The following is a 17604-nucleotide window of genomic DNA, read 5'->3' on the forward strand; positions in this document are numbered from 1 at the left end:
ATCCCTTTGCATCCACAATGGTCATGGGAGTTATTATATGACCAGCTTAGGAAGGAAGTATGAAGATTTGGGTCTGAGGCCATGAGGGGAGGCAGGAACAACAAGAGAGATGAGAGGATGTCATGGTATCTGTATCTGCTGGACTCCACAGAATGGGTTTGTGCCCCCATCATTAGAAGTGTGAAGAACATGTGCTATAGAATTGCTTTTCAAAAATCTCTTCTTAGGAGATGGGTGGCATATATAACACACATAAAGAAAATTTCACGATTTCCCTGGTGGTCCAGTGGTGAAGAATCTGCTTTCCAATTCAGGGTACACGAGTTTGATCCCGGGCTCAAAAATTAAGATCCCTCGTGCTGCGGAGCAACGAAGGTACCACAACTACTGAGTCTGCATGCAGCAACAAACAAAGACCCAATGCAGCAAAAAGAAAAAAAGAAAAATTCATAAAACGTAAGTGGACAGCAAGAAGAATTGCTATAAAGCAAACACTCATATGGGGCTTCCCTGGTGGCTCAATGGCAAAGAATCTGCCTGCAACGCGGGAGACGCAGGAGGTGTGGGTTTGAGCTCTGGCTTGGGAAGATCCTCTGGAGAAGGAAATGTCTACCCATTCCAGTACTCTTGCCGGGAAAATCCCATGGACAGAGGAGCCTGGAAGGCTATGGTTCATAGTGTCGAAAGAGTCGGACATGACTAGCAACTGAGCATCCATGCATGCAAACACTTGTATAAATAACCACCACCAAGATCAAGAACTCAAACAATCCGCCCTCTAAGAGCCAGCCCCCACATACTTCTTTACTTTTGAAACCTTTTCCTTCCCACCCTCCAAAAGGAAACCATGTTCCTGAGTTTTTGGTAATCACCCCCTTTGCTTTTCTTTGCAATTTTATCACCTTAGAATGAATCTCTGAATCATGTCATCTGATTTTGCTTGTTTTTGAGCTTTATGTAGATTTATTGAAAATTTTTTTGTGTGAGTATTTTCTTTCACTTAACTTCACGTTTGTGAACTGCATGCATGCTATTGTGTGGAGTGCATTCTCACTGTTCTTTAGCCTCCCATCCACTGTGTAAATTTTTTTTTTTTGTCAGTTGTGGAGTTGTTTATTTATTTTTTATTTTATTTTTACTTTATTTTACTTTACAATACTGTATTGGTTTTGCCATACATTGACATGAATCCAACACGGTGTATACAAGCTCCCAATCCTGAATCCCCCTCCCACCTCCCACCCCATATTATCTCTCTGGATCATCCCCATGCACCAGCCCCAAGCATCCTGTATCCTGTATCGAACATAGACTGGCGATTCGTTTCTTACCTGATAGTATACATGTTTCAAAGCCATTCTCCCAAATCATCCCACCCTCTCCCTCTCCCTCAGAGTCCAAAAGTCCATTCTATACATTTGTGTCTCTTTTGCTGTCTTGCATAAAGGGTCATCATTACCATCTTTCTAAATTCCATATATATGTGTCCATATACTGTATTGGTGTTTTTCTTTCTGGCTTACTTCACTCTGTATAATCGGCTCCAGTTTCATCCATCTCATTAGAACTGATTCAAATGTATTCTTTTTAATGGCTGAGTAATACTCCATTGTTATATGTACCACAGCTTTTTTATCCATTCATCTGCTGATGGACATCTAGGTTGTTTCCATGTCCTGGCTACAACACTGTTTATAATAGCCAGGACATGGAAACAACCTAGATGTCCACTGTGTAAATTAACTACACTTTTTAAAAAGAAGCTCATTCTACTGTTGAAGGACAACAGGATTGTTTCCAATGCTTGGCTTTTACAAAGATGCTGTCTGTAGGACTGTTTTCTATGAGAGCCTTTGTGACTGTTGGGGAAGCAAGCAGTTGCAGTGATGCAGCCATGGGAAGGGCCGCTCGTGTGCAGAATCCACTCTATGTGGGGCCCCGAGACCTCCCTGCATTGTGAGCATTGGGAAGTGGCACTTCAATGCCAGCGCATTCTCACAAGGGACACTGTCAGCTGGTGGTTCCTTGATGTGGCTTCTTGCATCTCAGTCTGAAGCAGAGAGAAAGAACTTGGCAACTTTTGTGTTTTCAGACTGCAGTGGAAAACTGGTGTGTGAGTGCAGATGAAGTGGCTTTTTATCTTTCCTGCCAAGCTGTGTGACTTCTGGGATCTTATTTCCCTGACCAGGTATTGAACCTGGACCCTCTGCAGTGAGAGTACAGAGTCCTAACCACTGGACTGCCAGGGAATTTTGTAGATGAGGTTTCTCTTTGGATATAGGGATGGGGTGCAGGTGATAGGCTGAGAGGGATTGTAATTTGGTTTTAAGTGTAAATGTCCATATAGTGAACCCACTGTCACCTAGTTCTGTCACACCTGTTGACTAGTGGGGAAGGGACTCTTGTCAGACCACCTCGGTGGCTGAGTGTGTTACTTGCTGGGTCTCCGATGGGGTTTTGTTGGTGGCACAGGAATAGAAGGGCCTGCCCCCTTCCCATTGACTAATCCTGCAGCTGATACAGGTCATCAGGATGACCCTGGAATGAAACACTCACGTCTGTGCAGATCAGCAGTGACTGGTGGTGATTTTGCAGGGCCTGGAAGAGCCGCCCTGTGGGAGAGAAGCAGGTCTGGCCCCATGCATTGCGTAAATGAAGCAGACTTTCTTCTCTTGCCTCTCTCTGTTTCAATGAAGACCATCTTCCAGAAGCTCCCAGTATCCTGGTTTCATAGATCCGGTTATGTGATCCAAGCTGATTAAATGCTTATGTGTCAGGCACTGGTTGAGGTACTTTTTATGCACGCGCGTTTACATCTCAGGCATCAGTCTGGTGAGGAAATGTGTATTGGTCAGCTTTTGCTGTGTAACAATCCCTCTTCCCTCAAAGGTAATGTCTTAAGATAACAAACATTTCTCACATTACTATGGGTTTGTTGGGGGTTTATTCTGACTTGGGCTGGCTTGGCTGGAGCTGGATGGTCTAGGAAAGCCTCACTCACATGTCTGGCAGTTGGCCTGATGTCAGCTTGGGTGACAGTCACATACCTCTCATCAATCAGCCCACACTTGTTCACATGATGGCGGAAAGGTTCTTAACAGCAAGAGAGAGTAAGCCCTAACGTGCAAGCACATCTCCAGCTTCTGCTTGCATTGCTTTTGCTGCTGTCCCATTGGTCAAAGCAAGTCACACAGTTAAAATTAGATTATGGAAGAAACCTCCTCAAGGTATGGCAATCAATTCACTATAGACTCTTATCACCCCCATTTTACTGATGAGGAAACTGATGCTTAGAGAAGTTAAGGAACCCATCCCAGCTCACACAGCTCCTATTGGGAAGAGCTCAGCTTCAAATCCAGGTCTATCCGGTGGTTAAGTTGGTACCTCAAGTTCTATTTATATTGCCTCTTTCCTCAGACCTGAGCACCTGTGTCCCAGTGCACCAGCTCCAGAGAGGAGTGAGGAACTCACTTAACCAGCCTCCCCCAAAGGGCCACTCAGCCATAGAGCCTGGCAGTTGCCTTTGCAGCCAGCAGGGCTTAGCATCCTTGCACCTCTGGAGAAGAAATCCGCATGAATCCAGCTATTGCACTGGATTCTCTCCCTTGAATTAGGCTTGGGCGATCACATTCCATAGAACGTAGGAAATAAACGGAAAGAATAAAAGATGGCGGGAGAAACGGGCCATTACGCCGCACATAAACGTATTAGCTCAATGGGCAACCATTAAACACCCGCTGTGTCTGAGCTAGATCCTGATTGCTCAGGAGAAGTGCAGACAGGGGAACAGTTATTCTCTAAAGTGCTCTTTTCAACAATGTGTGTTAAGGTAACGTGTTGACATGATGGTGCTGTTAGGTAGTCAGAGCAGAAAAAAAGGGGAGTCCAAAATGGCGGTTAGAAAGCAGATGAAAAGGAGAACAAAGGAAAAGTCCAAGGACTGGAGTGGGAACCTCCGGTGGGAAAAAAGTGCCCCCTTCCTGATCAACGGTGGATATTGATGGGGCCCACATGGGGTCTCATTGTTAAGATGGCTTGTTATGCCAACCTCGCAAACAAAGAATAAATCACAGTGACCCCTGAGACTGACCAAATTGCCCAAATGGCATCCTGTTATCTCACTGGCGCCTATCTTCTCAAAGCTGTGAGACCACCAGATTCCAGACCCCCGGCTACGTAACCATGCCTCCAGGGGATTGTTCATTGGTGGGGTGTAAGAAGGACTCCGACGGAAAGGGAGGATGCTGGTTCTCCTTATGGGCTAGTCACCCTCTCTTTTCCCTCTAATAAATTTCCCTTTTCTTGCCTGACTGCTCAGCTCGCTCTCTTTTTCTCTGCACTCGCCTTACATATATAAGCCTTATTTTATGTATTCAAGAACCAATCAGGTTCCAATGGGGAGGAGACAAAAAGTATAAAAAAGGGAAGCCAAGACAGGTTGAGGCCACTCCTTCGGGGCTGTGTGCCCTCATTTCTCGGGGTGTACATCTGCTGTCTGCTTAATAAACTCTTGGGCTGTAACTGAGCTGTAACACTGGTACATGATTTCAAAGCTTTGCTGTGATGAGACGGAACCAAGGGAAAGGAGCACACACACCCTACAGTGTTAAAGACAAGAGTCAGCAAATGAAGTCACTTGTGCGACCCTATGGATCGTAGCCCACTGGGTTCCTCTGTCCATGGGATTCTCCAGGCAAGAACACTGGAGTGGATTGCCGTTTCCTTCTCCAATACCAAGCCCCATATCAATCAAACCAAGACTTAATTACAGAGTCAACTCTCCCAGACACATGTGCTGACAAAGCAAGAGATTTTATTGGGAAAGGGCACCCGGGTGGAGAGCAGTAGGGTAAGGGAACCCAGGAGAACAGCTCTGCTGTGTAGCTCGCAGTCTCGGGTTTTACGGTGATGGGATTAGTTTCCAGGTGGTCTTTGGCCAATCATTCTAATTCAGAGTCTTTCCTGGTGGTGCTCGCATCTCTTGGCCAAGATGGATGCTAGCAAGAGGGATTCTGGGAAGTGGACGGACAGCCAGTGTCTCCTTTTGACCTTTCCCGAACTCTTTCGGTTGGTGGTGGCTTATTAGTTCCTCATTCCTTATCAGGATCTCCTGTCATAAAACAACTCATGCAAATGGTTACTATGGTGCCTCAACAGGGTGGGCGGTTTCAATCAGTGTGCTTCCCCTAACAAAACCATCCATAAGCCTCTTCGCTGGATACCATCTTGGCTAAGAGATGTGTGCACACACAGGGGAGGACCTTGAAATAAACCTAATACAAAATCAGATCCAGGAAAAGAGAGATGATTGGCCAAAGGAAATCCAGAAGAAATGTCCCATAAAAGTGACTCAAACTACCACAAGGGTGTGACTCTCTCTGATCCACCCAGGCGTCCATCCACATGTACTCTTTTTTCCACCTCAGATCAGTTTCAACTTCTATGCAGATTTGAGCCCACCATCTCTTTTTAAATTTAAGGTCTACTCCTGAAGGACTTTTTTTTTTTTTTTTTTTTTAATGACTCTGGGAAAATGAAGTGAGCAGGCAGGTTTGGGGTAAGGATTGGAAGAATAAAATATCTCCAAACTCCGTATTAGATTTGCAATCTAGCTGAAATTCTCAGTCCCCCAGGGCTTGTTATTTGTAAGAATCAAACAAAAAAAAAAGTTATTTGTAAGAAACAAAGACCTAGATTTGCATTTGAATGTGGTGCCAATCAGTGCTCATTAGCGGAAATTCAATGCCGCACCATTAGCAGGAAGGTAGCTCTGGCAATCACTCATTAGCTTTGTAGATTCCAGTAAGTATTCTAAGGGATGCTTGGTGTCTGATGAGATCCAGAAGCCACAATCATTTCCCACCGTTTCTCCCCAGGGAAAGGCAATGTTCAGCAGGGATAACTGCAGTCTCCTCTTCCTGCTTTTCACTCACACACACCTCAGACTTCCCTGTGCTTCTAGGGCGATAGGATGTCAAGACTTTGAAGGACTGAGGCCTAGAGAGTCCCGTGGACAGAGGAGCCTGGTGGGCTGCTGTCCATAGGGTCACACAGAGTCGACATGACTAAAGCGACTTAGAAGCAGCAGCAGGCATTTCTTGGTTAGGACATTACTTATGAAAAAGATGAGAAGTCAGGAGAGAATCTGTTTATCACACACACTCCCTTTCTTCGTTGAAAAGAAGGACTCTTAATGGGCTGAGGGCGGAAAGGAAACATACAGTGGTGCCACCACTTTGTGGAGGATCCTGGATGAGACTTTCAAAGGAGGGCAGACCTGTTTGCCTGAAGGGCTGGAGAATTGGGCAGGCACAACTTTGGCCTGCAAGAAAAGTAAGCAGCTTTTGGCAAGAAAGAGCTCTCTGCAGGAGACCCTCTTGTCTTGTTACTAACCTGAAACGAGGCAGCCCCACACTCTACTCATCTCTGGTCCTAGCACACCTCTCAAATCTCTTGACCACATACTACCTTGCCTAACTTGTTGATCCTTTCTGTAGATCAAAGAAGTAGAAATGAAGAACAAATTCTTCACAGATAAGCAGATCTCTCCCCTAGCTCCCCCTTCAGTAATCGTGGGGACAAACTGTGAACAAGATGGCATCTAAAGAAAAATCACAAGTTGCCAAACCTGCACACAAGCCCACACAAAGTGGGGATGACTCTAAGCCCCCCACCCCATCTCAATTATTAACTGAGACTACTTCCCTTTTCCCTGTTAAAAGCTTTTATCTCTGAGCAGAATCTTTGGAGATGGTTTTTGGGGATTCTGAGTCCACCATCTCCCAGGATTGCTGGCATTCTGATTGAAAGCATCTTTAATTTCTCCCAACACCGCTCTCTCTCTCCCTCTCTCTTTCATACTGATTTTCAAGCAGCAAACAGACAGACCTCATTGGGTAACAGACTTGAGAGATTAACCAGGTCTCAGGGGCTCACTTAACTAAGGGAATTTTCTTAGCCTCTAGGCATTAAGGGACCTCCTAGGGCAATAGCAAGCACATAGGAGCTCAATAAGACAGTGGCTATAAACCCAGATGTTAGAATTACATGAACTTTGGTTTAAGTTCCAGCCTTTCCACCAGTCTCTTATGGTGATTCTTGGGTACATTAATGTTTGAGAGCTGCTGAGCTGGCCTGTACTGTTTCTGACAGTTCATGCTCAACCCCAGGAGCTTGTACTTAAAAGGGTGACTCCCAAGGTGAGGGCCACTCCTATAAGCAAAGTGTAATGAAAATTTAATTTTCCCTAGACAGCAAGCATTGTTTTTCTTTTGTAATAGAACTTGCTTTTAAAATTTTTCATCTTTCAACTACCATCTGTACTCCATGAGATCTCGTTCTTCAGGGGTGGTGGCCTCTGCTCCGAGGAAGTGGCATCATTGGTCTAAACAAACCACGTTTTCCTATTCCCTCTACTCAGTGATGGGCTTAGAGGTGGAAACATGAGGCATTTCTGGCCAATGAGACATGAATGGCGACTGTGCTGGGGCTCCTGGCAGAGGTTTTCCTTGTTGATCAAGAGGAGACAAAGAGGGAAGAAACAATCCCTCTCCTGACTGTGGATACTGTTGTGAGAAAATGCTGCCTGGAGCTTGGCCAGCCGTTTAGAGTTCATGAGGAAGCTCCTAGGAAAGGATGGTAGAATGGAACAGCAGAAAGAAGGTGGACTTTATGGATGTTGCAGAACTGCTGAGTCCATCAGCTTTGCAGCCATCATTTTATTATGTGAGATAATTACATTCCCTCAAAGTTTAAAGACAGACCCATTGGTAGGTTTGTTGCTGCTGAAACTTTCATAAAAAAAGAGATGGAGATGTACACTCTGGGGCCTGAGAAAGGAAGTTCTAGGAGAAGGAGACCCTGAGGTAAAAACAGCAAGTTTAGGATCTGGACTGTATTTCTACAGTGGCGTGAACTTTATACCACAGTGTAAGGGCTAAAATGGAATCAGAGTGCCTGGGTTCAAAGTCCAGGTCCACCACTGAACTATGTCACCTCGGGCAAGTTGCTTAACCTCAGTTTCCTCATCTATAAAACAGGATCATAATAGTACTACATAATAGCATTTAAAAAGTTTAAATTAGTAATCTGAAATACCTAGTCCATGGTAAGTACTACACAAGTATTAACTATCAGGTGAGGAATATTTAACAGTCACCTTTGTTTTTTCCTTTATATGTTATAATTTACCTTTGTAAAAAAAAATAAACTTTTTATTTTGAGATAATTATAGATTTATATGCAATTGTAAGTAAAAATATAGAGATCCCACGCACTACGTACCCTGTTTCTCCTGATGGTAACATTTTGCAACAGTCTTCTACAATCTCACAGTCAGAATATTGCCATAGCTACAGTGAGGAAATAGACATTCCCACCACCACAAAGATTTCTCGTGTTACACTTTTATAACCACATCTGCTTTCTCCTTATCTCCACCCCCTTCTTAATCTCTCAGTTCAGTTCAGTCGCTCAGTCGTGTCTGACTCTTTGCGACCCCATGAATAGCAGCAGGCCAGGCCTCCCTGTCTATCACTAACTCCCGGAGTTCACTCAGATTCACGCCCATAGAGTCAGTGATGCCATCCAGCCATCTCATCCTCTGTCATCCCCTTCTCCTCCTGCCCCCAATCCCTCCCAGCATCAAAGTCTTTTCCAATGAGTCAACTCTTCGCATGTGGTGGCCAACGTACTGGAGTTTCAGCTTTAGCATCATTCCTTCCAAAGAAATCCCAGGGTTGATCTTCAGAATGGACTGGTTGGATCTCCTTGCAGTCCAAGGGACTCTCAAGAGTCTTCTCCAACATCACAGTTTAAAAGCATCAATTCTTCGGCCCTCAGCCTTCTTCACAGTCCAACTCTCACATCCATACATGACTACTGGAAAAACCGTAGCCTTGACTAGATGGACCTTAGTCAGCAAAGTAATGTCTCTGCTTTTGAATATGCTATCTAGGTTGGTCATAACTTTTCTTCCAAAGAGTAAGCGTCTTTTAATTTCTTGGCTGCAGTCACCATCTGCAGTGATTTTGGAGCCCCCCAAAATAAAGTCTGACACTGTTTCCACTCTTTCCCCATCTATTTCCCATGAAGTGATGGGACCGGATGCCATGATCTTCATTTTTAGAATGTTGAGCTTTAAGGCAACTTTTTCACTCTCCACTTTCACTTTCATCAAGAGGCTTTTGAGTTCCTCTTCACTTTCTGCCATAAGGGTGGTGTCATCTGCAAATCTGAGGTTATTGATATTTCTCCTGGCAATCTTGAATCCAGCTTGTGTTTCTTCCAGTCCAGCGTTTCTCATGATGTAAACTGCATAGAAGTTAAATGAGTAGGGTGACAATATACAGCCTTGACGTACTCCTTTTCCTACTTGGAACCAGTCTGTTGTTCCATGTCCAGTTCTAACTGTTGCTTCCTGACCTGCATATAGGTTTCTCAAGAGGCAAGTCAGGTGGTCTGGAATTCTCATCTCTCTCAGAATTTTCCATAGTTTATTGTGATCCACACAGTCAAAGATTTTGGCATAGTCAATGAAGCAGAAATAGATGTTTTTCTGGAACTCTCTTGCTTTTTCCATGATCCAGCAGATGTTGGCAATTTGATCTCTGGTTCCTCTGCCTTTTCTAAAACTGGCTTGAACATCAGGAAGTTCACGGTTCAAGTGTTGCTGAAGCCTGGCTTGGAGAATTTTGAGCATTACTTTACTAGCATGTGAGATGAGTGCAATTGTGCAGTCGTTTGAGCATTCTTTGGCATTGCCTTTCTTTGGGATTGAAATGAAAACGGACCTTTTCCAGTTCTGTGGCCACTGCTGAGTTTTCCAAATTTGCTGGCATATTGAGTGCAGCACTTTCACAGCATCATCTTTCAGAATTTGAAATAGCTCAACTGGAATTCCATCACCTCCACTAGCTTTGTTCGTAGTGATGCTTTCTAAGGCCCACTTGCCTTCACATTCCAGGATGCCTGGCTCTAGATGAGTGATCACATCATCATGACTATCTGGGTCGTTAAGATCTTTTTTGTACAGTTCTTCCGTGTATTCTTGCCACCTCTTCTTAATATCTTCTGCTTCTGTTAGGTCCATACCATTTCTATCCTTTATCGAGCCCATCTTTGCATGAAATGTTCCCTTGGTATCTCTAATTTTCTTGAAGAGATCTCTAGTCTTTCCCATTCTGTTGTTTTCCTCTATTTCTTTGCATTGATCACTGAGGAAGGCTTTCTTATCTCTTCATGCTCTTCTTTGGAACTCTGCATTCAGATGCTTATATCTTTCCTTTTCTCCTTTGCTTTTCACTTCTCTTTTTTTCACAGCTATTTGTAAGGCCACCCCAGACAGCCATTTTGCTTTTTTGCATTTCTTTTCCATGGGGATGGTCTTGATCCCTGTCTCCTGTACAATGTCACGAACCTCATTCCATAGTTCATCAGGCACTCTATCTATCAGATCTAGGCCCTTAAATATATTTCTCACTCCCACTGTATAATCATAAGGGATTTGATTTAGGTCATACCTGAATGGTGTAGCGGTTTTCCCTACTTTCTTCAATTTGAGTCTGAATTTGGTAATAAGGAGTTCATGATCTGAGCCACAGTCAGCTCCTGGTCTTGTTTTTGCTGACTGTATAGAGCTTCTCCATCTTTGGCTGCAAAGAATATAATCAATCTGATTTCAGTATTGACCATCTGGTGATGTCCATGTGTAGAGTCTTCTCTTGTGTTCTTGGAAGAGGGTGTTTGCTATGACCAGTGCATTTTCTTGGCAAAACTTTGTTAGTCTTTGCCCTGCTTCATTCTGTATTCCAAGGCCAAATTTGCCTGTTACTCCAGGTGTTTCTTGACTTCCTACTTTTGCATTCCAGTCCCCTATAATGAAAAGGACATCTTTTTGAGGTGTTAGTTCTAAAAGGTCTTGTAGGTCTTCATAAAACCGTTCAACTTCAGCTTCTTCACCATTACTGGTTGGGACATAGACTTGAATTATCGTGATATTGAATGGTTTGCCTTGGAGATGAACAGAGATCATTCTGTCGTTTTTGAGATTGCATCCAAGTACTGCATTTCGGACTCTTTTGTTGACCATGATGGCTACTCCATTTCTTCTGAGGGATTCCTGTCTGCAGTAGTAGATATAATGGTCATCTGAGTTAAATTCACCCATTCCAGTCCATTTTAGTTTGCTGATTCTTAGAATGTCGATGTTCACTCTTGCCATCTCCTGTTTGACCACTTCCAATTTGCCTTGATTCATGGACCTGACATTCCAGGTTCCTATGCAATATTGCTCTTTACAGCATCGGACCTTGCTTCTATCACCAGTCACATCCACAACTGGGTATTGTTTTTACTTTGGCTCCATCCCTTCATTCTTTCTGGAGTTATTTCTCCACTGATCTCCAGTAGCATATTGGGCACCTACTGACCTGGGGAGTTCCTCTTTCAGTATCCTATCACTTTGCCTTTTCATACTGTTCATGGGGTTCTCAAATCAAGAATACTGAAGTGGTTTGCCATTCCCTTCTCCAGTGGACCACATTCTGTCAGACCTCTCCACCATGACCTGCCCATCTTGGGTTGTCCTGTGGGCATGGCTTAGTTTCATTGAATTAGACAAGGCTGTGGTCCTAGTGTGATTAGATTGACTAGTTTTCTGTGGGCATGGTTTCAGTGTGTCTGCCCTCTAATGCCCTCTTGCAACACCTATCATCTTACTTGGGTTTCTCTTACCTTGGGCGTGGGGTATCTCTTCACGGCTGCTCCCGCAAAGCACAGCTGCTGCTCCTTTCCTTGGATGAGGGGTATCTCCTCACCACCGCCCTTCCTGAGCTTCAACGTGGGATGGCTCCTCTAGGCCCTCCTGGTTGCTCTACAACCACTAATCTGTTCTTCATTTCTAAGATTTTGTGATTTTAAGAATGCCATATAAATGGAATCATTTAATAGGTGGACTTTAGTTTGTCTAGTGGCTCAGAAGGTAAAGAGTTTGCCTGGAATGCAGGAGACCTGGGTTCAATCCCTGGTTTGGGAAGATCCCCTGGAGAAGGAAATGGCAACCCACTCCAGTATTCTTGCCTGGAGAATCCTATGGACGGAGAAGCCTGGCAGGCTACAGTCCATGGGGTTGCAAAGAGTTGAACACGACTGAGCAACTACTACTTTAGTATGTGGACTTTGGGGTTTGGCTTTTTTTCACTCAACATTGTTCTCTGGAGATTCATACAGGTTGTTGAATGTATCAAGAGTTTGTTCCTTTTTACAGCTGAATGGTATTCCATGATGTGGGTATTCCATGGTTTGTTTAGCCATTTATCTAGTGAAAGACATTTGGGTTATTTCCAGTTTGGGGCTATTACGAATAAAGCTGCTGTAAATGTTCTTGTAGAGATATTTGTGTGAACATAAATTTTCATTTCTCTGGGATGAACGCCCAGGACCACAATTGCTGGGGTCGCATGACAGTTGCATTTTTAGCTTTTAAAAGTAACTGCCAAATTGTTTTCCAGAGTGGCTATCACATTTTACATTCTCACTAGTGATGGATGTTTCATCTTTGCCAACATTTGGTGTTGTCATTATTTTTCATTTTAGTTATTTTGTTAAGTGTGAGGTGATATCTTACCATGGTTTTAATTTGCATTTCCCTCTCTCCATGTTCTTATTTGCCATCTGTATCTCCTCTTCAGTAAAATGTCTCTGCATATCTTTTGCCCATTTTCTAATTGGATTGTTTGTGGGTTTTGTTGTTGCTGAGTTTTAAGAGTTCTTTATGTGTTTTAATATTTACTTACTTAATTATGGCTGTCCTGGGTCTTTACTGACGCATGGACTTTTCTCTAGCTGTGGGGTGCGGGCTTCTCACAGCAGTGGCCTCTCTTGTTGCAGGGCACGGGGTCTAGGGCGGGGGGCTTCAGTATTTGCAGCTCGTGGGCTCAGTAGTTGCGGCTTTCCGGGCTCTGGAGCACAAGCTAAGTAGTTGAGGTGCACGGGCTTAGTTGCTTCACGGCATGTGGGATCTTCCAGGATCAGGGATCAAACCCGCGTCTCCTGCGTCGGCAGGCAGATTCTTTACCAGTGAGCCACTAGGGAAGCCCGAGAGCTCTTTATGTATTTTAGATACTCATCTTTCGGTGGATATGTGTTTGCAAATATTTTCTCTTGTCTATAATCTGTCTTTTCATCCTCTTAACAAAGTCTTAAAATCTTACTCAAATGTTTTCAGAGGCAGATAATTTTTGCAGGAGAAGGAAGGAAGCAGGAGCTTAGATAGCTTAGGTATCAGATGAGCATTAATTAGTTAATTAGATAAGGTATTAATTAGCACTTAATGAATGATATGTTTTCATAAGAGTAAATGTGAGCTAGGAACACAGGGTAGAAAGGGAGAGAGGAATGAAAGAAGGCATTTATGACCCTCAAGACCCACCCCACCCTGGCCCTCATGACCCAGAACTGGGAATTATCCTTAGTGAAAGCTCCCATTTGAGAGAATTAAGAGAAACGGAGGCAAGAGGTAGATGAGATACCTCCCAGGGTAGATACTCCAAGACAAGAATGGGACAATTGAGAAGGGAGTCTGGGCCCTGCCCAGACAGAAAATAAGAGACCAGATAGTTCTCATTCATAAAGTCAGGAGATCTCTTGGACCACACAGGGGCAGAAATGCTCCTTGGAGGTCAAAAGGCGAGCGATGCTCAGTGATACTAACTACCTATAGGCCTCTTTGGTAGAATTCATCTTGGCTAAGAGATACACAGGCACATATGGGAGGATCCTGACATATACCAAATATGTACTTTGAACCAGGGAAATTCAAATGATCGGCCAAAGAAAACCAAGAAGAAATACCCTATATAAGTGATTTAAACTGCCACAGGGCATGACTCTCTGAGTCCATGTGTGTGTCTATCCATATGTACTGAACTCTTTTTTCCTTCTATTAATAATAAACACTTTACTTGTTTCACTACTTTCCATCTTTTGGGGATTCTTTCTCTGCAAAGCCAAACAGCCCAGGGCCTTGTCACTGACCACTTGTATAGTGGCTAGGATCTGGTTCTCTCACTGTTGTGACCCAGCCTTAATCTCTGGCTGGGAACCAAAACCCTGCTTTATGCTGCTGCAAGCTGAGGTGACCCGAGAACAAAATTACTTCTAGAGAACCATCTTTAGGCAGCAGCCAAGAAGATGGAAGAAAGAAACAGGGGGCTGAGGCAGGGCGTAAACAGTAGGATAGGGAAAACCACTAGAGAAGAGCATGCGGTTTCCCTCGGCACTGAACCATAAGGACGTTTAAGATCTCAGATAAGAATTACAGAAGTAGACAGCTTTGGGTCTGTTTAGAGAAGCAGCCATCAAGGTTGCTTGACCAGTTGCCAGGAGTCAAGGTGGAAAACTGAGCATGCAGCCTCTTTTTCTCATGTTCACTCAGTGCAGGGGTTTCTGGGTCAAAGAAAGACAGGAGAGACTCTGGAACATTTGGAAAGGAAAATTTAAAAGTCTAAATAGGGCCAGTGGAACTAGTGGGAAGAAGGAAATGTTGGGAAAGACCTAGCAACTTGAGAGATCATCACTGCAAATTCAAAAATGTAGCTTTGGAGATAAATCTAGTCTCTGTACTCCAACACTGAATTAAATCTTGGAGACAGAGTTTTGGGTGAAGTAGAAAAGAACAGCTATAGTGCTTTGCCAGGCAAAAAAGGACACAAAAGGCTAATGCCCTAAATTCCGTGTGTCCTAACCTGCAAGGGGTAGCGAGGAATCTGAGAGTGTTCAAGGAGCAGGATATGGTCAGCTCATGGACATTCTTCTGATTGGTTGGTGATGAGGTATATGGGAGTGAGCATCATCACCACTCTGGTTCCAACCGGTCTGGGATCTACCTGCTTGTGGGCAGCACACTGTCCTTAGCTGTTAACTTCTACCTAGTGGGGATTTCAGTATCCAGAAAGCAGCTCACAGACAGCATGGTAGGTATGCGTTGATGAGAGCAAGGACCCTGCCCCAAGACTGACTATTCTTTCCCTTGACTGCTTGTTCTTCCCTTGTCTTACAGCCCCTCTCTTCCCCAATTAACAACTGCTGGAAACTTCCAGAGACTTGGAGAAGGTCATAGAGGCTGAATGAAGTCTATTTCCCATAATCAAAGAAATAGGGGACCCAGAAAGGCTTTTGTGCCTAGGAGTCCCACAGGGTCTTTCTTGGTATCAGCTTCTCAGACATGATGTTGGAGCTGGCTATTTCTGTCAGGAAAATGAGGGTTTCTGTAGAGTAGGGAGGGTGATCATTTGCCCGGATATGAAGTCCTTCTAAAGGGGAAATAGTGTCACTAAAATGTCATCTAATCTCTCACTCTTGTTTTACTTCCAATGATTTTTTTTCCTCTTGTAAAAATAAGGCATGTTCCTTTCAAAAAAGAAAAAAAAAGAAATGTAAACTATTAACAAACTGAAAAAAAAGGATAAAAGCCATATTCCTGCTACACTGCAAATCTACTCTTTTATATTGGTTACATTGTATTTGTATTCCATTATATTTTATACTGTATTTGCATACATTATAATATACTTATATTAATTTTACATTATTTTAAAAAATGCTACAAATTTTGAAGTTTCTATCCTGCTTTTTATTGTTCCCTTTCCATTCTATTGTGAATAGTTTTCCTTGTTAGTGTGGGTTTCTGGTCAAAGTAATTTTTAATGCTGCTTAATAATAAATCAAGTGGCTGTATGGTAATTTCCTGAATAAATCATTCCCATTCGTTGGACAATTGACCTTGTTTCCATTTGGAGCTATTAAATGGATGATTTGGTGAAAATTGCAATGAGAATGCCCACAGTCACTATTCAAACGAGCACTGACCAGGCTGAGTGGTTTACAGTTCACATTTATTTGATCCTCACAGCAACCCAACCAGGCAGAAGCCACTGTGGTTTATTCCACTTTTTATTATTAAACTATAAATATAAAATAAAGCAATTCAAGCAGAACTAAAAGGACTAATGGGAAGGCTCACCCCCTCCTTTCCTTGCCATCAACCTTGCTTATGCCCCTACTCAGAGATAACACAGTGTATTTCTTAAGCATCCTTCCAGAAATTTTCTCTTCACATCCAAACACACAGACCATAGCATACATTTTATTCTGAAACTTCCTACCTGTCTGAGTGAAATATCTCAACATCTTTCTATGTTTAGATATATTGCTCTATGAACCAGCCACAATTATTTTCATTTTCATTTTACACTTGAAGAAGCTGACGCCTAGGAGGTAAAGAAACATGCTTTTATTGGTTGAATTGTGTAACCCCCTCAAAGGGATGGTGAAGTCCTAACCCAGGGCTCAGAATGTGACCTCACTTGGAAGAAGAGTCATTGTATATGTAATTAGTTAAGATGAGGCCATACAGGAGTAAGGTGGGCACCAACCCAGTCTGACTGGTATCCTTATGAAAAAGGGGACATGTGGACGCAGATACAGACATTTGCAGAAGGAAAACTAAATAATAGACATTGGGAGACCACCATGTGAAGATGGAGACCAGCAGTGATACACTTACAAGCTGAGGAATGTGGAGGAAATCGGAAAACCATTAGAAATTAGGAAGAGCCAAGTAAGGATTCCTACAGATTTCAAAGGGAACAGGGTCCTGCCAATACCTCGATTTCGGACTTCTAGCCTGGGGACCTGCGAGAAAATCTAGTCAGGTATGTATGTGTGTTTTTGTATAAAGCCAACACTTTGAGGTACGTTTCAGCAGGCCTAGGAAACCAGTGGGCTTCTCATGGGGCATGGTGGTAAAGAATCCACCTACCAATGCAAAAGCCACAGGAGGTGCGGGTTTGTACCCTGAGCTGGGAAGATCCCCTGGAGGAGGGCAAGGCAACCCACTCCAGTATTCTAGAGAATTCCGTGGACTGTATAGTCCCTGGGGTCGCAAAGAGTAAGAACACGAGTGAGCAACTGTCACTTCACTTTACTTCCACCAGGGGGCAGACCTGCGCCTTTGTGTTCAGAAAGGGGAAGAATACTGAAGTCAATCCCTCTGTACAGATTGCCTATAAACAGTCCTCTAAAGCAAGGGTCTGCCTAGAAAAGTGGGGGCTCTCTGAGAGAGAGAGAACCAGGCCCCTGGGGGCAAGGGCAGTCTGGTTTCTAGGTAGTTCTGTCGTGAGAGGTAGGAGTCGTATTATCTGTTTTTCCTCCAGAAAGATCCTGAGTCCATTCTATTTGGTGACCTTCTGAGGTTGATTGTGTGACAAGCACCAGTTGTGGGCATTGTGGTGCAAAAGACCCACCTTTCTCCAGACTGTCTTAGCAGCCGGGTCTATGGTCCCGTTACTTCATGGCAAATAGATGGGAAACAGTGGAAACAGTGGCAGACTTTATTTTTGGGGGCTCCAAAATCACGGCAGATGGTGACTGCAGCCATGAAATTAAAAGACACTTCCTCCTTGGAAGAAAAGTTATGACCAACTTAAACAGCATATTCAAAAGCAGAGACATTACTTTGCCAACAAAGGTCCGTCTAGTCAAGGCTATGGTTTTTCCAATGGTCGTGTATGGATGTGAGAGTTGGACTATAAAGAAAGCTGAGTG

At 43.6% G+C, this 17604-nt stretch overlaps 1 non-coding gene across 1 annotated transcript; it reads right to left on the bottom strand.

The window, feature by feature from the left end:
• Positions 1-2176: 2176 nt before the first annotated feature.
• On the bottom strand, positions 2177-2249 carry TRNAE-CUC. Its single transcript has one exon. It is a non-coding gene; the product is annotated as a tRNA-Glu (tRNA).
• Positions 2250-17604: the final 15355 nt, after the last annotated feature.

The sequence above is a fragment of the Oryx dammah genome, unplaced genomic scaffold (genome assembly GCF_014754425.2).
Source record: "Oryx dammah isolate SB20612 unplaced genomic scaffold, SCBI_Odam_1.1 HiC_scaffold_2, whole genome shotgun sequence".
NCBI lineage: Eukaryota > Metazoa > Chordata > Mammalia > Artiodactyla > Bovidae > Oryx > Oryx dammah.